Genomic DNA, 22835 nt, shown 5'->3' on the forward strand with positions numbered 1-22835 from the left:
ACACTTTTCCCATGCCCTCATCACCTCTAAACCTCCCCCTGAAGTGCCCAGCTCTCATTGTCTATCATCTGCTCTCTCCTGCTGCAAACTGCTGTCAGATGCTCATTTACCCCTAATCTTACACTTGCTGCCTTTTAATATTCTTTCTAATCCAGCAACTTGTCAACTGGTGCGTCAGCCCGTGTCCAGGCCAGCTGCTGTGTCACAGGCACCCAACGTATTCTCCCAGCTTTGTATTTTCTTTAAAAAAAGTCCCCCTTACTCAATACCACAAGACGTCTAGTAATAATTAATGCTTCTCTACGATTAGCTCATCTGTGGGACCGCAGTCGACCACTGGAGATAACACTGATGTCCATTAACCTCTGATAATATTAACTTCACTTTTATTTTAGGTCAGTGTAATTTTAACACCGTCCAGGAAAAGATCACAGGTTGTTGGGTGTGTTACCCATCAGAAGGTAGAGCATTAGCACTTGTGGAGTTAGATATTACAGGCTATCTCTTACATGGTACCTTATTATTGCCTATTCTATGGGAAAAAAGGACAGAATGCTAACTTTTCAGCCTCTTAGGCCCCTTTCACACGGGTGAGAATTCCGCACGGGTGCAATGTGTGAAGTGAACGCATTGCACCCGCACTGAATCTGGACCCATCCACTTCAATGAGGCTGTGTACATGCGCAGTGATTTTCACACATCACTTGCGCGTTGCGTGAAAATTGCAGCAAGCTCTATATTGTGCATTTTTCACGTAACACAGGCCCCATAGAAGTGAATGGGGCCGCGTGAAAATCGCAACCATCTACAAACAAGTGCGCATGCGGTGCGATTTTTACGCATGGTTGCTAGGAGACGATCGGGATGGGGACCCGATCTTAATAATTTTCCTTTATAACATGGTTATAAGGGAAAATAATAGCATTCTTAATACAGAATGCATAGTAAAATGTCCATTAAGAGGTTAAAAATAATAAACAAATTTAACTCACCCCATCCACTTAATCGCGTAGCGGATCTCTTCTTTTTTCTACTTTCTTCAGGACCTGGCTAAAGGACCTTTGATGACGTCACTGCGCTCATCACATGGTCCATCACAGGATCCATCACCATGGTAAAAGATCATGTGATGGACCATGTGATGAGCGCTGTGATGTCATCAAAGGTCCTTTAGCCAGGTCCTGAAGAAAGTAGAAAGAAGAGGAGATCCGCTACACGATCAAGTGGATGGGGTGAGTTAAATTTGTTTATTATTTTTAACCCCTCAATGGACATTTTACTAAGCATTCTGTATTAAGAATGCTATTATTTCCCCTTATAACCATGTTACAAGGGAAAATAATAAAATCTACAGAACACCTAACCCAAACCCGAACTTCTGTGAAGAAGTCTGGGTTCGGGTCTGGGTACCAAACATGCCGATTTTTCTCACGCGCATGCAAAACGCATTAAAACGCTTTGCACATTTTCCCGCAACGCACCCGCATCTTGTCCAGCCCTTACACACGACGCCCGTGTGAAAGAGGCCTTAGGCTACTTTCACATTGGCGTTTTGGCTTTCCGTTTGTGAGATCTGTTCAGGGCTCTCACAAAACGGATCAGTTTTGCCCTAATGCATTCTGAATGGAAAAGGATACGTTTAGAATGCATCAGTTTGGCTCCGTTCAGTTACCATTTCGCTCTGGAGGCGGACACCAAAACACTGCCTGCAGCGCTTTGCTGTCCGCCTGGCGAAGCGGAGCCAAACGGATTCATCCTGGCACACAATGTAAGTCAATGGGGACGGATCCGTTTTCTCTGACGCAATCTGGCACAATATAAAACGGATCCGTCTCCCATTGACTTTCAATGGTGTAGAAGACATAATACAACCGTTTCCGTTCATGACGGATGCATGCGGTTGTATTATTGTAACGGAAGCGTTTTTACAGATCCATGACGGATCCGCAAAAAACGCTAATGGAAAAGTAGCCTAACACATTGAAGCTTTGTGTGAGAACACTTCCATAAAAATGCATGGGATGTAGAACTATTTTTTCTGTCGGGTTTGTATGGTATCAGACAGACAATGCATCTCTATTAACATTCTACTGACTGTATCCATATTTCGGTCCGCAAACCGCAAATCAGCAAATTACAAAAACCTCCTGTGTGTAGTCTGCATTTTTCTCACTCCCGTCAACAGAAATGGCTATTCTCATTCACAATTTGTGAAATGGACATATGGATGCGGACTGCACATGGATGACATTTTTTTTTCTTTTGCGGACCCAAAATATGCAAAATATGGTCGTGTGCATTAAAGGGGTATTCCCATCTGAGACAATGGGGGCATATCTCTAGGATATGTCCCCATTGTCTGGGGACATTTATTGAGAACGGAGCGGAGAAGGTAGGACCCCGGGTCCTGCTACCACCAAGCGCTCTCCCCATAGAACTGAATGGGAGCGCACAGACTTGCACGGCCGCCGCTCCCATTCATTTCTGTGGGGCCAACGGAAAAGGCCGAGCCAGCGCTCGGCTATTTTTTGGCAGCCCCATAGAAATGAATAGAGGGCGGCTGCGCATGCACAATGCGCTCTCCACCACTTTCAGGGCTCCAGAGGTGGGACCTGCACCTATCAGACAATGGGGGCATATCCTAGCGATCTAGAATCTGGGTCTTGATATCCCCTGCGCTGCTAGAGGATGCGTCAGGGGACAAAGCTGCAGGAGCGGTGATATGTGCGGGGTTCTGGTCCCTCCTCAACAATTGGAGACTTTCATTTCACTCTTATTATTTTGTTGGATATTTTGTGCTTGATTCATGTTTTACCAATTTTTGCCCATCTCTATGTTTCTTTTCAGATATTCGGCATCTTAAATTGAGGTTATTTGATGTCACTTCAGAGTTGTTACCCAATATTTGCCCGTATATGCACTGGTCACTTTACTGGTTTTGCACGTTGTCTCACATAGATATTGGACCTTATCAGGGGGAGATGTTGTGGGACAAGGGAGGTGCAGGTATATTTTTACATATCTCTAATTAAATATTGTTTTTAATCTTTTTTTGTGATCATGTTTTGGATATTATTAAAATTTGTGATTTAATCATGTGATTTTTGGGGTACGCCATCTTGCTTTTTTCATGTACTCCTTTGTTATGGCTCAACGTAAGCGTTGTTTGTGCACATGGGCAGCACCCTTTTGTTTTTAAATTTATTTTGTGGTGCATTACATTAAGTTATGATGACGCGCAGGCCTCATAATAAATTATGCACATCCAACGCCAGTCCGTGCGCCTAAAAATAATCTACAACAGCTCACAGCTGAGGTAGATTTCTGGCTTCATTTGCTCCAGACAACTGCTGTAAATAAAGGTAAATTTGTCGCAGCTCTTGGCCAGGCCCCCTTCATGCCCTTGCCACGCCACCTTTTGAAAAAGTAAAAACTGAGAGATCCGACAATTTTTTTAGAAGTCGCAGTTTAAAAGTACACAGACTTGTACACAGTTATGTACACAGACTCATTAAAATTAATGGGTCAGGATTCAATGCGGAGGCTATGCGTTCAAGTCACGCATTGCTCCCGTACGGTAAATTCGTTCGTGTGAAAGAGGCCTTAGGCCGCCTTCACACGAGCGTGACGGATTGGCTCCAGATGCGTTCAGTGAAACTCGCACAATTTTGCAAGCAAGTTCAGTCAGTTTTGTCTGCGATTGCGTTCAGTTGTTCAGTTTTTTCCGTCCGGATGCAATGCGTTTTTCACTGAAGCCCCATTCACTTCTATGGGGCCAGGGCTGTGTGAAAAGCGCAGAATATAGAACATGCTGCGTTTTTCACGCAACGCAGAACTGATCAAACATTCGTGTACACAGACCCATTGAAATTAATGGGTCAGGATTCAGTGCGGGTGCTATGCGTTCACGTCACGCATTGCACACGCGCGAAAAACTCGCACGTGTAAAAGGGGCCTTAGGCCTCTTGCACACGAAAGTTTTTTTTCTATTTACGTTCCTTTTTTTGCGTTCCGTATACGGACCATATACGGAACCATTAATTTCAATGGATCAGCAAAAAAAATGGAAGGTACTCCGTATGCCTTCCGTTTCTGTATTTAAGTTTTTCCGTTCCGTTCAAAGATAGAACATGTCCTATTAGGCTCCATTCACACGTCCGCAATTCTGCGGAATGGAATTGCGGACCCATTCATTTCTATGAGGCCACACTATGTGCTGTCCGGATCCGGAATTGCGGATCCGCATTTCCGGGTCCGCAATTCCGTTCCCAAAGAAAAATAGAACACGGTGTGCTGTCCGCGGACATCCATTCATTTCAAAGGGTCCGCAAAAGATGCGGACAGCACACCATGTGCTGTCCGCATCCGTAGTTTCGTTCTGCAGCTCCACTAAAAAGATAGAGCCTACTCTTGTCTGCAACCACGGACAAGAATAGGCATTTCTATCACAGGGCCGACCATGTGGTACGCACATGGCCGGTGTCCGTGTTTTGCGGATCCACAATTTACGGACTGCAAAACACTTGCGGACGTGTGAATGGACCTTTAGACTGGTCAATGAGAACATGCCGATCCTTTTATTTACAAGGAAGAGGCGTCTTACCCCCCTCTCCACATTCAGAATACATGCACGCTCAGCCGACCCAAGCATGCATGTATACGGGCGTTTGGCAAACAGCTATCTAATGTGTACGACCAGCTTTAGGCCTCGTCCACATTTCCATGTCATTTTCAAGTCCGTGAAAAAAGCGTCATTGTTTCATCCATGAAGATGTCCGCGAAGGATCTGTATTTGGTCCGTTTGTCCTTTTTTTAAACTCCTTGTGTCATCCTTAGGCCTCATGCACACGACCGTTGTTGTGTTCCGTGTCCGTTTTTCCGTGATTTTCTACGGACCCATTGACTTTCAATGGATCCGTTGAAAACTCGGATAATGCACCGATTGTCATCCGCGTCCGTGATCCGTGTTTCCAGTCCGTCCAAAAAATATGACCTGTCCTATTTTTTTCACGGACAACGGTTCGCGGACCCATTCAAGTCAATGGGTCCGTGAAAAAACACGGAGGCACACAAGATTGTCACCTGCGTCCGTTTTTGTTCCTATCATTTGCATGGCAAACTTGACAGATTTTTTTTTCACTTTCCTTCATGTCTGGTGATCCTCCAAAAATCAAGGAAGACACACGGAAACAAAAACGGAAACGGATCACGGAACAACGGAACCCCGTTTTGCGGACCGCGAAAAAATACTGTTGTGTGCATGAGACCTTAATCTACGGATGTTGATCTGCTGAAAATTAATTTCTAGAGCATCTCCTATCAGTCTTCAGTGAAAAATGGATGCACCACAGATGCCATCCGTGTTGTGTCCGTGATTTTCATGGACCCATAGACTACAATGGACGCACCACGGACCAAAGTAGTGTCTCCGTGATTTTTTTTTACTGACCCACGGTCAGTAAAAAAAAATACTGATGTGTGAACCGTCACATTTAAATCAATGGGTACGTCTGCTGCCTCTGGAAAATGCAGACAGCACACATCAGTGAAAAACGGAAATGTGAACGAGACCTAAGGGCTCATGCACACGACCGTATGTATTTTGCGGTCTGCAAAAAAGAAATGGGCGACATCTGTTTTTTTTTTTGCGGATCCATTGCAAAAATGCCTGTCCTTGTCCACAAAATGGACAAAAACAGGACGTTATATTTTTTGCGGCCCCATTGAAATGAATGGTTCTGCCTACCGACCGCAAATAAGAAAACGGAACGGACGCGAACAAAAAATATATGTTCATATGGATGAGCCCTCAGAGGGGGATCCTGAATGCAGGACCCTACCTTATAACATCCATATTACTATTACCAGGATAACCTTTACTATACAATTTCATTATTTATTCAGTTGTAATACTCTTGGGGGTACTATTACAGCAACATTTAGGAAGCCATAGGCTGAAGACTATCCGTGTATTAATAGGACAATACAGCAAATAATAAACTATTTAGGGATTGAAAGGGTTATTTTTTGTTACTGACAGGATCCTTTACTGACACTGGCACCTGAGGGCTCGGTGTATTCCTGTCTGTGTGTACTCTACTACATGTGGCGGCCGCTGTTCGCTCTGAGGTAACACACACACTGCCAGCGCTGAGGAGATTCCCGCCCGCGCACTCGCTGCGCCTCGTCTTCTAGTTTTCCCGCCCAATCCAGGTGAGCGCCGGCGCTAAAACCGCGGCAGCACAATGCACAGAGGAGGAGCCGAGCGCAGAAAGACGCCTTTATGTACTGTGTACACAGCAGCCTGTGCCGGAATGTAAGAAAAGTCACCGCGGTTCCTGTCCCCTTTTTCCTTTTCCTTTTTTTTCCGCAAGAAAAGTCAATATTGAATTGTGGTCTCATTTATTTACCAAGCGCCATAGAAAACCTGTGACACACCGCCACACAAGTAACGATCCGTCCAGCTGTGGACCGTGCCTCACAATATGTACTTTATAATGCTGTAATATTGACTATAGTTATGATGTCCTGTTCTTATAGCATTATAAAATAAAACCGCAACCTTGTGGACTAGGCAAGGGCTTGTTCACATGGGGCAGTTTGACTGACAAGATAGTGCAACATATACTGTGCTGCTTTGTGCCATATTTTTCGCGTAAACTTGCGTCAGAGTCCGCCCCGACGGAGCCTCCAACGTACAAGCGAACTCAGCCAGGGTGCAATCGTCCAAACCGTAAGTGTTTTGCAGTCCGCAAATAGCGGATCCGCAAATTACCGGTCGTGTGCGTTCCGCCATTTGAGGACCGCACATGGCTGGCACTATATAGGACATGCTCTATATTTTTGCGGGGGCCGCAGAACAACAACGGATGTGGACATTAAAATGAATGGGCCCGCACCCGTTCCGACAAAATTGCGGAACAGATGCTGACCCGGAATTACGGTTGTGTGAAGGGACCCTTAATTCACACAACTGAATTTTCAGTCCGTGTCTGATCCACATTTTTTTCGGACCCGTTCATCTCAAAAGATGCGGACATCACAACGTGTGCTGTCCGCGTCCGCTCTGCGGCCCCGCAAAAGATAGGGCGTGTCCTATTCTCCGTTTTGCAGACAAGGATAGGACATTTCTATTGAAGTGGTAAAAAAAAAAATGGCAGCATGCACTCGGCCGGGGTCTGCGAATTACGGAATGCAAAACACATACGGTCTTGTGCACGAGCCCTGAAAAGGCGGCATTCACATGACCGTATCCGTAGATTTTGACGCAGGCCGGAGTAGATTTCAGCTCTGGAGCACCAAGAGCAAAAGGTGTGACACATTTTTTTAACCCCTTCAAGACCAGGCCTACATTTTTGATTTTTCCTCCTCATGCTCCAAAAGTCATAATTTTTTTATTTTACCGTTCACATAGCTATATGAGGGCTTATTTTTTGTGGGACAAGATGCATTTTTTTATAAAGAGTATGGTGGCTCTCTATCGCCTTTCACTGTGGATGGGTGCTACTAAGCCTGATGACTCACCCGGTCAAATAAATTAAAAATGTATATAGAAAGGCTGAGCACTCTCCCAATGGACCACAATACAGACTATTCATTTTGCTCCTGTTGAATCATCATTAACAGGTACCAGCCAAATCTGACTCCATTAGCCACGTGGGACGCCACCGTGAGCTATAGCCAGACGGCATTTCGCAAGAGTGAATGTTCCTCCTTTTCGCATTGCCATACAGGGAATATTGATTGAATAATATTTAATCGACATTATTATTGCAAGTTCATATCGAATATTATATTCCAGTCTGGACATTTATCCGAAAGGAAAAAACTTGTTCCTATTCCTAGTCGAACATTTATTTTCTTATGGTCGAAAATTATTTTCACATTGAACATATTGAACACATTATTATTGCAAGTTCATATTGAATACCATATTCCAGTCTGGACATTTATCCGAAAGGAAATAACTTGTTCCTATTTTTATTCGAACATTTATTTTCTTATGGTCGAAAATTATTTTCACATTGAACATATTGAATAGATATCGACTCCTTTTTTCTTCCAATCAGCATATTATTTAGGTTGCATACATTAATCTTTTGTATACCATCATTAATGCTTTTATTTGAACGCTTTTTATTTGAACACTTTTTATTCAAATAATTTTTATATTGTATTGTATTTTTTAAGGTGTATTTTTAATTTCTGATCTATATATCGGTGTAATAAATATAAATATAATTAATTTTGAATAGTCTGTATTGTGGTCCATTGGGAGAGTGCTCAGCCTTTCTATATACAAGATGCATTTTTTAATGCCACCATTTAATTTACCATGTCTTGTGTTAAAAAAAAGATTTGTCTGACAAAATAGAAAAAAAAATAACTGAATTCCACCAAGGTTTTTGGGGGTTTGACATTACAGCGTTCACTATGTACTAAAAATGACTTGACGTTCTTATTCTGCGGCTCAATACGAATGCGGCGATACCAAACTTGAACAGTTTTTTTCTTGTTTTACTACTTTAAGGCCCCCTTTACACGGGCATCGCGGTTGAGGGTCGGATGCGATGCAGGTGCTTTCAGGGCAAATATTGCGAGTAGGCGTGCAATTTCAGTCAGTTTTGACTGCGATTGCGTTCCGTTGTTCAGTTTTTTCAGCACAAGTGCAATGCGTTTTGCACGCGCGTGAGAAAAAACTGAATGTGGTACCAAGACCCGAACCCGGACTTCTTCACTGAAGTTCGGGTTTGGGTTCGGTGTTCTGTAGATTTTATTATTTTCCATTATAACATGGTTAGAAATAGAACACAGAATGCTAAGTATAATGTCAATTGAGAGTTAAAAAATAATAAAAACATAACTCATCTCATCCACTTGATCGCGCAGCCGGCATCGTCTTCTTTCTTCTTCTTTCAGGACCTGCAAAAGGACCTTTGATGACATAATCACGCTCACAACGTGCTGAGCGCGGTGATGTCAGCGCAGGTCCTTCTGATCTATCTTCATTCAGCAGGACCTGCGCTGATTACGTGGTGAGCGTGATTACGTCATCAAAGGTCCTGAAAGAAGACGATGCCGGCTGCGCGAACAAGTGGATGAGGTGACTTATGTTTTTATTATTTTTTAACCCCTCAAAGCACATGTTGCTAAGCATTCTGCATTAAGAATGCTATTATTTTCCCTTATAACAATGTTATAAGGGAAAATAATACAGTGAATAGACTTTAATGGGGTCCGCGGTTGCTCATCCTTATCATCTCCTGGCAATCATGCGTGAAAATCGCACCACATCCGCACTTGCTTGCGGATGCTTGCGATTTACACGCAGCCCCATTCCTTTCTATGGGGCCTGCGTTGCTTGAAAAACGCAGAATATAGAACATGCTGCGATTTTCACACAACGTACAAGTGATGTGTGAAAATCACCGCTCATCTGCACAGCCCCATTGAAGTGAATGGGTCCGGATTTAGTGCAGGTGCAATGCATTTATTTCAATTGGTCTGCAAAAAAACCCGGAAGTTACTCTGTGTGCATGTCCGTATTTCCGTTCCGCAAAAAAATAGAACATGTCCTATTATTGTCCACATTACGGACAAGGAGAGGACTGTTCTATTAGGGGCCAGCTGTTCCATTCCGTAAAATACGGAATGCACACGGACGTCATTCGTATTTTTTGCGGACTGCATATTACATACGGTCGTGTGCATGAGGCCTAAGCTGGATGGGACCTGGTGTAGGCCCAAAGCCTAGTGTTCCCCAGCAGGCTGCGCCTCTCTGGCACAGCCTGCTGGTCAATGTCACTATAGAGATAGTGCATTGTATTTTAGAAGCAATCAAAAGATCGCCTGATATTAAGTGGTTAAAAAGGGTAAAATAAATAAATAAAACATTCCAATAAAAAATATGCTTTTTTCCATTGAAAATACACTTTTCAATGAAAAAAACTGCAAAACTAAAATCTCCCCCACGTTTGGCACCACTGTGTCCGTAACGACCTGCACTACACAAATATCATGCACATTTTACGGCGAACGCTGTAAAAAGAAATAAAAAATTGCCAAAATTGCTAATTTATTCTTAGTCGCCACAGAAAAAAACAAGAACAAGTGATGAAAAAGTGTTATTTACCCCAAAAGAATACAAATGAAAACTATAAGTCGTCCTGCAAAAATCAAGCCCTCACAACTCCATAGAAAGAAAAGTAAAGTTATGGGTCTTGGGATGCGGTAATGCAAAAAAATATTCTTCTTTTTAAAAAAAGGGATTTTATTGCACAAAAGTAGTAAAACTTAAAAAAATATATATTATGGTAGCGGTGTAATCATAGGGACACAGAGAAAAAAGATATTATGTTATTTTTGCCGAAAAATCAACGCTGTAAAATTTAGGCTTCATGCACACAGCTGTTGTGCGGCCGTTCCGTGCATTGGGGACCACAGTTTGCGGTCCCCAATTCACGGGCAACATCCGTGTGGCAGCCAGGACGGATCGAGACCCATTCAACTTGAATGGGTCCGTGATCCGTCTGCACCGTAAAAAATAGAACATGCAAATGGAAACATAGAATTTTTAATCATTAATGTAATGTACAGTAACGTATTTTAACAGTATACACATGGGCAAAGTGGACATGGATCCAGGCATTCCGTATTTTTTGCAGACCCATTGACTTGAATGGAGCCACGGATCGTTATTTGCGGGTAATAAGTTCTATCTTTCAGCGGAACGGAAATACGGAAACGGAATGCATACGGAGTACATTTAGTTTTTTTGGGGAACCATTGAAATGAATGGTTCCGCATACGGACCGCAAACAGAATCCGCAAAAACGGAACGGAAACGAAAAAAGTAAATGGCTTTAGTAAATGAGATCCCCCCTCCGTGTGCAAAAAACAGCAGCAAAAAACGCCATAACTTTTTTATTTTTCTGTTCACATAGCCGTATGGAATGGAATTGGAAAAGTTTTGGGAGTAAGCAATGCCTATAATATTTTTTTTTGTTATTGTTTATTTTTATTACAGGAAAGGGGGTGAATTTTTATATTTTTATTGCTTCTCTCATAGACTCTAGTGCATTAGCATTGGAGTGTATGAGAAATTTGCTATGTTGGCAGGGCTCCGTAGGAACATTCACAGGGACCAAGCCTTCCATAGGGAATAAACAGCTCCTCTGATCGCTGCTAAGGGGAGCCGTTCCAGCCCTGGGAGCTTTTTCCACTCTGAGATGTTGTGGTCACCATTGACCGTGAGGGGTTAAGGGTCTGCAATCGACGTTATCACCAATCGCAGACATATGTCCCAGGTGTTTGCTGTGTAAAACAGCAGAAACCCAATCGCTCTGACGCCCTGCGCTGGCAAGCAGGCACAATTTTTTTACTCTGCACTTTTGCTGTAAATGTGTGGTGGCGGTGCTGAAGGGATTAGTGGTACCCTATGGGTGATGGAGACCTATACAGTTGCTTGTATTGTGAAAATGATGGGGAATACACTTTGACAAAAATAATTTAAAGGGTTTTCCCTTCTCACACAATGGGGGCATATCGCTAGAATATACCCCCCCATTGTCTGATAGGTGCGGCTACAGCAAGAACAGAGCCCCGAAAGTTGTGGAGGGCGCACGAAAATGCAAATTAATTATTTTTCAAATAATACAATGTGATTTTCTGGATTTTTTTTTTTTTGATTTGGTCTCTCACAGTTGAAGTGTACCTATGATAAAAATTACACACCTCTCCATACTTTGTAGGTGGGAAAACTTGCAAAATCGCCAGTGTATCAAATACTTATTTTCCCCACTGTATGTAAAAAACGATGCGGCCAAAATTGTGTTTGAGTCTTTCAGCTGCATTACTGCTGTGTGAATCCAGCTCTAAGTACAGTCGCAAACATTTCAAAAGGTTCCATAGATTTTTTTCTTCTATTTTGGGGATGAAGTGAGTTCATTGTATAGCGATGTGTAGGTATAGCAGCACAGCATGGTGCGATTGTTTTTTACAGAAAAGATGTGGCCGAACTGAGAAGAAGCACAAACAGTGTTCTCAGACATTAGGAAGTATATATTACTGTGCCTGAAAACCCCAATATGTACTTAGGGCACTTCTGAGGTTTACCTTTTCATCTATGTTTACCTTGGTTTCAGAATGAAGATTTACACCATCGATCACGACTATATAGCAGCAGATGACAATTTCATTGTGTAATATCTATTTAACTGGAATCTGTTTGTTCTGCCGTGTAGTGAAAGAAGATTTTCAGGTATGTTTTCATTATTACAAACCTCACCGAGCATAAGAATTCAGTGCTGGAATGCAGCTTTCAGCATCTCAGCTTTCTCTCTTTGACACCCTGCTGTACATATCATAAATGCTTTCATCAGCGTTTTCAGGTGCATGTTTATAATTTTTTTGTGTGTGTGGCCGTTGTTTCTATAGGACAATATAAGACGATGGACCATAAAGAGTCCGCTAAGTTTATCACAGTGGCTCAAGCTGGTGAAAAATCTGTTGCAACTTTAGAAACTTTTGCAACTTTAAAAAAATTCAATCCACACCCCTTTCCTGCTGAGGGTCCCAGGACATCGGTGCAGGTGAACGCACAGAAGGATTTCCTTGCAGATTTCTGTGCCTTTTCTACACCCAAGAAAAAAAAATACAATGCAACTGCACTCTGCAAACCAGATAAAGTACAATAATGCCATAGTCACAAAAAATATTCAAGTGCTAATGCTACGCTTATTTATAAAGTGCGATGCTTGGCAAATGCATTTTGTACAAAACCATTTGAGCCCGTCTGCCATTATGGCACATAAGGCTCCATTCACACGTCCGCAAAATGTGTCCGCAAAATTGCGGAACGGGTGCGGACCCATTCATTCTCTATGGGGACGGAATGGATGCGGACAGCACACAGTGTGCTGTCTGCAGCCGCAATTGCGGAGCGCGGCCCCGATTTTGGGTCCGCAGCTCCGCAAAAAGATAGAGCATGTCCTATTCTTGTCCGCAGCTTGCGGACAAGAATAGGCATTTCTATGGGGGTGACGGGCTGGTGTGTTGCGGACCCGCAATTTGCGGGTCCGCAACACACCACGGACGTGTGACTGTAGCCTAACAGGTAGTATTTAGGCTGGGTTCAGACCTGAGCGTCTTTGATATGCGCGTTTAACGCGCGTTTTTGACGAGCGTTTTTTGCAATAGTAAACGCGCGTTTGACGCGCGTTTGTGTGATTGACTGCAATGTCCTATGGCCACAAACGCGCGTCAAAACGCCCCAAAGAAGCTCAAGTACTTGTTTGAGCGTAGGGCGTTTTACAGCGCGTTTTTCAGTGCTGTAAAACGCTCAAGTGAGAACCAGGGCCATAGGGAAGCATTGGTTTTCATGTGTTGAGCGTTTTACAGTGCGTTTGAACGTGCTGTAAAACGCTCAAGTGTGAACCCAGCCTTAGGCTCAATTCACACCTGAGCGTTTCTGAGACGCGCGTTTTACGCGCATATTTATCGCGCGTTTTACGCGCGTTTTTTTGCGCGTTTTTTGCAATAGTAAACGCGCGTTTGACGCTCGTTTGACGCGCGTTTGTGTGATTGACTGCAGTGTTGTCCAATGAGCAAATATCCCTGTCTATCTGAAGTTTGGCCAATCATAGGGCATTGTAGGTGTGCAATTCCATGTGTGTTGGTAGAGTGTGTGGTTTGAAGTCATGGAATGCTTTAGACGGCGACGTGTTGCGGCACTTGTTGCAGCTATCGAACTGGAACGCTTGAGGAGAAGGCGGGACAGCGGGCGACGCTTCTGGGTCCACCCTGTCATTGCCAATAGACAGGAGAGGGGCCAGTTCTGGGCACTGTATGCGAAACTCCGTGGCCATGAGGACAAGTTTTTTGACTATACCAGGATGTACATCCCCAGGTTAGTACGTATATGTTGTTGCAATGTATTTTCAATGGTTAAGCTAAGTGTTTTGTGCTTTTTGTATTGGTAACCCTGAGCATTTTATTGTTTCCCAGCTTTGACGAGCTCCTGGTGCTGTTGTCCCCTCATTTGCAGCGTCAGGACACCTTCATGCGGGACTGCATCCCACCAGTGGAAAGACTGGTCATTACTTTGCGGTAAGTAGCCTATTATTGTGGCCATTTTACCCATTTGCAGTGTGTTGTGCCAGGATCTGAGTTTCGCCGTGTTTCTCTTGTTGTTTGGGATGTATGAGTGTTTGTGCGGGGGGTATGTGATGTGTATGTTGACAACGTGTGGCATACATATCCCATACATGCATCATGTATACACATTTGCCCATGTTTTACCCCTCACTTTCCAAAAATACTCCAAACATTTCCTTCCATTTTTTTTCGTTGGTGAATGTATTAACATCATACATTTCAAAATTAAACAAAGGAGCAACTTTTTGGTATCAACATAAACATATTACAAAGCATTTTCTACAGATGTGACCGTTTTGGTCACCCAAACCCTTGAGGCCGAGAATTTGCCTCTTCTCCTTTTCACAGGGTTTCATATTGAGGGCCGGAAAACTCTGCCTCGGGATCCCGCCGTGTCTCTCGGGCTCCGCGAGACTGATTGGCGGGTGGCATTTCAGTGGTGGTTGAGGTGCTTGGGCCCGTGCTTGAACAGGGATATGTGTATGATGTGTGTTGTGTCTGCCATGTGTCATGAGGGTGTTGTATATTACTTTGTGTGTATGTGTGTGCTGGGTATGTGTGAGGGTGTTGTTGTGCTTGTTGGGGATGTTGTGGGCCATATTGTGGCCCATATTGGTGCCCATATAGTGCTGGCTGCTGTGGGGCCTGCTGTGGGGCCTGCTGTGGGGCCTGCAGTGGGGCCTGCAGTGGGGCCTGCAGTGGGGCAGTGCTAGATGTTGCGATCTCGTAAGGCATGCAATATTTGTCTATGGTCTTCGTCAACTCATCCCTTAGTTTTGTGACCATATTTCGGGGCACATGAAGCATTTTCTCCTCTAGACTGAGGAGAAAATAGGCATCCGAAGAAAGTTTGGGCACAGGATGTGCCAGGGCATCCAGGCAGCCTATTAGCCTGTCCTGTTGCCTCTCAGTTCTCCTCCTTTTTTGTCTGGGCTGCTGACTTGCTTCTGGGACGGCTGGGCCAGGCTGCAAGGGGCTCACCAAACTCGGAGTGGGTGGGGGGCCTGGAGGACTCATTGGCCCCATAGATGGTCCGGGCTCACTGTCCATTGTTGTGCCCTCGTCCTCTTCTTCGTCAACTCGCGCCTGGCTGGGTTCCCAGCTACTATCGGTGCTGTGAAGTGGAAAATCAAGGTAAGTATGTTCCCCATATGAAATTGAATGTATGTCATGTCATACCACAGCCTCGCCTCAATGTGTATGGCCTTGACTCACCTCCGCATTTCCGTGCATGGAATCAAAAAAGACAGCTGCTGTGCATGCACGTAAGTGGAGCGTGCGCCTGGGGACGATCCGCTCCTCTGCTCCCTTTGTTTGCGCCTATGGCGGATAAAGGCGTCTTTGAGGCTTTTCCATTTCCCTTTCATTGTGGTGACTTCGGAAAAAAAAAAACACAAATTAATAATGTCTCTTTATTTTCTTACATTTGTTTCAGATATTTAGCTACCGGACAGTCATTGACCAGTCTACACTTCGCCTTTCTCATCGGGAAGTCCACAGCCAGTATGGTCGTCCGGGAAACCTGCGTGGCAATTTGGGACGTCCTTCATCCTGCTGTGATGGCCCAACCACAGAAGGAGGATTGGCTGCAAATTGCGGCTAATTTTTTAGAATACTGCAATTTCCCAAACTGTGTCGGCGCAATAGATGGCAAACACATCCGCGTTCAGAAGCCCATCAGGAGCGGGAGTCAATTTTTTAATTATAAAAAATATTTCTCGTTTGTTCTTTTTGCGGTGTGTGATGCAAACTATTGCTTCAGGTACATTGACGTGGGGTCCTACGGCAGCAGCTCAGACTCAGCTGTTTTCGGCCATTCTGCCTTTGGCCAAATGCTCAATAATAATGAGATGGACCTCCCGGGGAACACCACACTGCCTGGGACCACTTATCCGGCTATGCCCTTTGTTTTTGTGGGGGACGAGGCGTTTGCGCTGGGGGAGCATGTGATGAGGCCGTACTCCAGCCGGGGACTCTCCATTGATAGGCGGGTATTTAATTACCGGCTGACAAGGGCACGCAGGGTGGTGGAGTGCGCCTTCGGCATTTTAGCAAACAAATGGCGCTTTCTCCATTCTCCGATTAATTTAAAATTGGACACCGCCATCTCGGCCGTGAAGGCAGCGTGTGCTCTGCATAATTTTGTACGTGTACGGGATGGCTTTAATTTTGAAGATTCCCTCAGCCATTCCTTGGAGAGTCCTAATCCGAGCGGTGTGCGTGGGAGCAGACACGGTGTGGCTGTCCGGGACCACTTCACCGAATATTTTGTATCACCACATGGGGCGTTACCCTGGCAATGGGAAGCCATCTAAGTTTATGTTAATTTATATTTTTCGTCTGAAAAGAGTGTTTCAATTGGAATTTATTTTGCATTTTGGTGGTTTATTACTATGCCTAAATGACCAAATTTGAAAAGCACTTTTGTGCTTTTTTTTTTTTTCACCTATATAGTGCCCCTTGTGGATGCCCCTATAGTGGCCATCAATAGTCGTCTGTTAACACTGGTAAAAAATGTTGGCGAAAACATGTGTCCCATTTAAGTGCCCCATACTCGGCCAGTAGAATATAAGCCCATGTGGGCAAAAGAACGGATTTCATCAAGGTGCCCAATACTGCCACGTTATAAACAGAAGCACCTAAAATATGCCAGCCCACCCCTAGCCCACAATCTGTGGATTTGGAAAATGGACACAATATCAATAACAACTTAGGATTCCAATCCCTCAACCCAAAATTAGGGCTACATTTCAAAATGCCACTACATTGGCGGAGCGCAGTCTGCCACAAGACAGTGGAACCACTGCAAATTGAACATACTGGGCCATTGCATTGTACCAGAATGTGGGGGAGGGTGAACCAGGACAGTACTAAAAACTAAAGGGCTGAGGGGACACTATACAACATGTAATGTGCACATCATTCTTTGTAAACTAAGGCCACTGAGTGTCCATATACAAGAACAGGGATGGTGATGCTGCGTCGTTCTCTCACTGTTGCTAAAATCCCACTCCATGCACAGGCTCCAGCAAGTAAAATACAGCCCAGCATTTGTGGAGGTGGCGTTTGACAACAGCTGGAGGGCTGCAGGTAGAGCTGGCCAGGGCTATTACATATAGTTGGTACACCACTGCACACAAGGAGTTTACTTTTCACATTACAACACACATGGAAATACCTTTTCCCTTTTTCACTGTCTTTGTGAAAGTTGCCCAATCTGGCCAGATTCTTTTACCAATATCCTCCCAGGCCTGCTGCCTGCTGCTCCTAATTTTATAGTTGGCATCCTGTGTGTCATATAGGCAGCGTTTGCCTTGCACCAGCCTGATCAGGGTCTCAGTGTCACATCCAGACTCCTCCATGCTGGCTTCTCTCCAAAACTGTGCTTTGCACCTGGTGTTGTGCCTTTTCCAGCATGTTGCAAAATCATAAACGCGCGTTCGAACGCGCGTTTTCGGTGTAAAAAACGCGCTAAATACAAGCGTTGCGCGTTCCCATTGAAGTCTATTGGGCCAAAACGCGCGACAAGCGCCCAAAAAAACGCTACAGAACTTGTGTGAGCGTCGGGCGTTTTACAGCGCGTAGGAACGCGCTGTAAAACGCCCAGGTGAGAACCATTCCCATAGGGAAGCATTGGTTTCTCCTTGTTGTGCGTTTTACAGCGCGTAGGAACGCGCTGTAAAACGCTCAGGTGTGAATTGAGCCTTAGTGTTAGGTTCCCGTCTTACAGAGATCGCCTTGACGTTTTGGCAGACGGGCTCAAATGGTTTTGTACAAAATGCATTTGCCAAGCATCTTACTTTATAAATAAGCGTAGCATTAGCACTTGAATATTTTTTGTGACTATGGCATTATTGTACTTTTATTTGGTTTGCAGAGTGCTGTTGCATTGTCTTTTTTCTCTATGTTTTTAGCCATGGCAGCGTGCACCTGCACATTGGGATGTGCTGACTAACCCCCTTTCCTTTGCAGATTTTCTGCACCCAAACCGCAATTTCTTATTGCAGTTTTTGGTGCAGATTGGATGCGGCTTTGCAGCAGATCTCACCCTTTATTCGAAAAGAATGAAATCTGCAGCTAAAACTGCAAACATAATTGACATGCTGCAGATTTGGAACTCCGCTCGGCAGGTTAATTTCCGTGCAGAAAAAAATCGGCAAAGTGTACATGAGATTTATATAATCTCACACGCTTTGCTGGTACTGTATTACTCTGCGTTTTTTTTTGCACAGGAATCTGCGCAGAATAACCTCCACAAATTGTGCAGGTACCCTAAGGCTCCATTCACACGTCCGCAAATGGGTCCGCATCCGTTCCGTAATTTTGCGGAACGGGTGCGGACCCATTCATCTTCGGGTCCGCAGCTCCGCAAAAGATAGAACATGTCCTATTCTTGTCCGCAGCTTGCGGACAAGAATAGGCATTTCTATAGGGGTGCTGGGCAGGTGTGTTGCGGATCCGCAACACACCACGGACGTGTGAATGAAGCCTAAGGGTACATTCACTCGACAGTGAAAAAAAAGACTTTAGGACTCTTGCACACGAATGTTGTGTGGGTCCGCAATCACGGAGATGCGAAAAGGAAGCAAGGATCGGAACCGTATTGCTTCCGTGGTGTTTCTGTCCGTGCCTCCGCACCACAAAAAAATAGAACTTGTTGAATAGGTCTCGATCCGTCCCGGCCGCCGCACAGACGTTGCCCGTGCATTGGGGACCGCAAATTGCGGTCCCCGATGCACGTAATGGATGCACAATGTTCGTGTGCAAGCGGCCTTAAAAACAGCAAAATAAAGGCCGTTTGATGCCTTTGCTTGAATTGAATGGGGGCTGTCACTCCGTGAAAACGGACAAAATAGGACATGTATTTTTTGACGGCCATTATTTATAGGCTGTTAAAAAGAAGGCCCTGTGACCAGAACCATAAGCTACAAGCTTTGAAAATGGCTGTTAAAAAATCTGTCATCATATGAATGTCGTGTGAATTTACCCCTCATACCTCTTTTTCTGTTAAAGGGCAATGCTAAAGCCCACCCATTAGAGCTAGTGACGTCATTGGGCTCACTGCTGGGTGGAAGCCTCCGCCTAGCAGTCCATATGGAGAGCTCGGTACGTCACCGGATCTCCAAAAAAAGCCCTTGCCCTGCACGATACAGCGCAGGGCAAAGGAGAGCATTGGAGCATGAAATGCTCCGACCCTCATATCGGGGGGGCTCCCTTGGTGAAGATGAGGATATGTCTGGGTTCAGCTCTGAACTCGGACAACCCCTTTAAGCCATATTCCTTCTTGTGCAAGACGCGTTTTCTAATTATTACCCAACATCCCTTTTTTTAGGTCACTGTTTTTTTTTTGAGTGTGGCTTTCTTTTTTGTTTTTTTTGTGTTCGTGCAATAGACTTCTCTATAGAACATGAAAAAACTACATGTAACAAATTGAACAAAATGCAACAAAAAACAAAGTAAAAAATAAGCACAAGAAATTCCTGTTGCTAAGGCCTTGTTCACACGAACGTATGGCTTTTATAGTTTTTTGCGGTCCGTTTTTCACGGATCTGTTGTTCCGTTTTTGAGTTCCGTTGTGTTTCCGTTTTTTTTTTTTTCCGTTCCGTTTTTCAGTATGGCATACACAGTATACAGTAATTACATAGAAAAAATTGGGCTGGGCATAACATTTTCAATAGATGGTTCCGCAAAAACTGAATGGCTACGGAAGACATACGGATGCATTTCCGTATGTGTTGCGTTTTTTTTGTGGACCCATTGATTTGAATGGAGCCACGGAACGTGAATTGTGGGCAATAATAGGACATGTTCTATCTTTCAACGAAACGGAAATACGGAAATGGAACACATTCTGTTTTTAATGCGGAACCATTGAAATGAATGGTTCCGTATACGGACCGTATACAGAACAAAAAAAAACGGCCCGTACACTCGCAAAAAAAACTATTGCGTGAACTAGGCCCAAGGCTACTTTCACACTTGCGGCAGTGTGATCCAGCGGGCAGCTCCGTCGTCGGAACTGCCCGCCAGATCCGCCGATCTGGATGTGACTGAAAGCATTTGTGAGACGCATCCGGATGCGGATCCGTCTCACAAATGCATTGCAAGAACAGATCCGTCTCTCCGCTTGTAATGCGGACAGACGGATCCGTCTTGTATCTTTTTTCACATTTTTACTGGTCTGCGCATGCGTATTTTGAATGCCGGATCCGGCACTAATACATTCCTATGGGGAAAAATGCTGGATCTGGCATTCAGGCAAGTCTTCCGTTTTTTTTTTGCCGGGGATTAAACCGTAGCATGCTACGGTTTTCTCTTTTGCCTGATCAGTCAAAATGACTGAACTGAAGACATTCAGAATGCATGGGGATAAAACTGATCTTTGACGAAACTCTATGCCGGAAAAGAAAAACGCTAATGTGAAAGTCCCCCCAAAAAAGCGGTGGTAGTACAGATTCAGTGCCACAGAGAACAATTTTCTTTTAAAATATGTAGGGGTTGTTTGAGATTTTTATTTATCTTGGATAACCTCTTTAAAGCCTTTTTCACACACAGTTTTTCAGGTTTTTTTTTAAAAGAGCAATGAATTTCATGTGTTTATTTTTTCATTTTTTTTTTTTTTTTTTTTTACAAAAACTGTCAGTGTGATTCCAGCCTAAGGCCATGTTCACACAGCAAAATACACATTGTAAACATGTGATGTGTCATTTTCAAGGAATGGGCAGCAGAAATACGAGGCATTCTTATTTTTGCCATAGTTTTGCAGTTTGCATGCTACGGAGGCACCTGCAGATATATCTCCATTTACTGGGGCTAATCCCTATGTGGACACCCGCTACAAACGTGCTGATTCTTTTTTTCTGTGTTGTGGATTTCAAATTTGTGCACATAAAAATCTGCACTGTATGAACTGTGGTGCAGATTCCCATGTACATGAATGGCCAGTCATGTTATTTTTTATTTTTTTTTGCCAGGAATTTTGCCAATGCGAACCTGTCCTTGTCCTGTGGTGGGTCATGCAGGTGACCATGTGTAACCAATGGTGCACCTGTGTGATCCTCATGTGACCAGGACAGATTGATATCCGGACACTGGCCGTGTGCACTCCGTTTGCAGATGCGGACACATTGACTTGAATGGGTCAGAGATCCGCAACATTCGGCCAAAGATAGAACATGTATCTTTTTACGTTGCGGAGGCACGAATGGGAAGCCTAAAGAAGCGATTCGTAGTGCTTCCTAATCGTGCCTCTGCTCTGCAAAAGATAGGGGAAGGCCTAACTTTAGTCGTATGTTGCGGGTTGCGGACCCGTCAGTGGACTAGTGCGCACTGCCAGTGCCCGTATATTGCAGACTGGCCGTTTATAGTCTGCAATACGTGCACTGAGCAAGTACGCTGGTGTGCATGAGCCCTTTGGTAGATAATGAAGCAACGTCCACACCTGGCGGAAATGCTGCGGATTTTCCATCTGGATTTGCCAGTAAAAGATCCGCAGCAGAATATATTCACAGCAAAGTGATCTAGATTTGTTGCGGTTTTGAAATCCACAGCATGTCATTTCTTTCTGCGCATTTTCACAGCAGATTTAACCGTTTACAGTGTATAGAGAAAAATCCAGGTCAAATCCTTGACAAAATCTGCATGTAAAGCGTGGGGAACTTGTCACGGATTTATAGTGAAATTTGGAGCGTCATAAAGGTTTTCAGTCAATCATGAAGGACATCCAGTATGGCGGCTGCTATTATTGCGCTCACCGGCGGGTTGCCCCCAAGCTTCCCAGACTTAAGAATGGAAAATCTACCCTATTATGTGGCGACATGGGAGTAGTGAGATTATCACCGCACAATTAGGAAGCCATTTATTATACATAAGTATAATGCTTTTGCCGTTGTTCACATACTGATCCTGTAAGCTTCAGACCATGCCCGCGTCAAACTAGTAATCTTTACATCGCAGTTCCTGTTTCTCCAACACATATTCTAATAATTAGCAGCAGGAACATGTGCAAGCTACAGGACGAGAGCAATTCAAAGGGGAAAATTACAAGTAAACAGGCTGATTTTGAGAAGAATATTCTTTTAAATGTTTTTTTGTTTTGCAGCTCTGTAATTATTCCTTATTGTGCTTCTTTATATTTACTTGGAAATGGGATATGCTCACATATTATTTAAGAGTTGTAGATAATAAGGAACAGGATAGTTGTACTACCTGCTCGGTAAATGTGTATTCATTAAGCTGTTTGTCTCCATGGAAACAGTAATGACACATTACTGGCGGTTATGTCGTCCTTTGTCTCCTGTAAAGACCGATCTCCTTGCCTTTGTGTTGTCTGTTGCAGGGAAGAAAAGCTAAAAAAAAAATTTGCAGAATAGGTAATTTGTCAATTTAAAGCAGAAATATTCTTCAGAATTGACAGTTTCCTTTAGGAAATAACGCATTTCAAATAATGTATTAAACATATATTCTGGTAATATTTTACATACCGTACTGTACAGTTTTGGACAATACTACATGCATTGTACATACAGTATTGGCCATAGACATAAGGTTTCGGCTGAGAAATGGATGACCAATCAGTTATTTAAAGGGGTTAGCCCATCTGGGACATGGATGGCATAGGATATGCCATCGATGTCAGATAGGTGTGGACCGGCTCCTATCTAGAGAATAGGGCCCCTGAA

The sequence above is a fragment of the Bufo bufo genome, chromosome 11, assembly GCF_905171765.1.
Source record: "Bufo bufo chromosome 11, aBufBuf1.1, whole genome shotgun sequence".
In the NCBI taxonomy this organism is placed as follows: domain Eukaryota; kingdom Metazoa; phylum Chordata; class Amphibia; order Anura; family Bufonidae; genus Bufo; species Bufo bufo.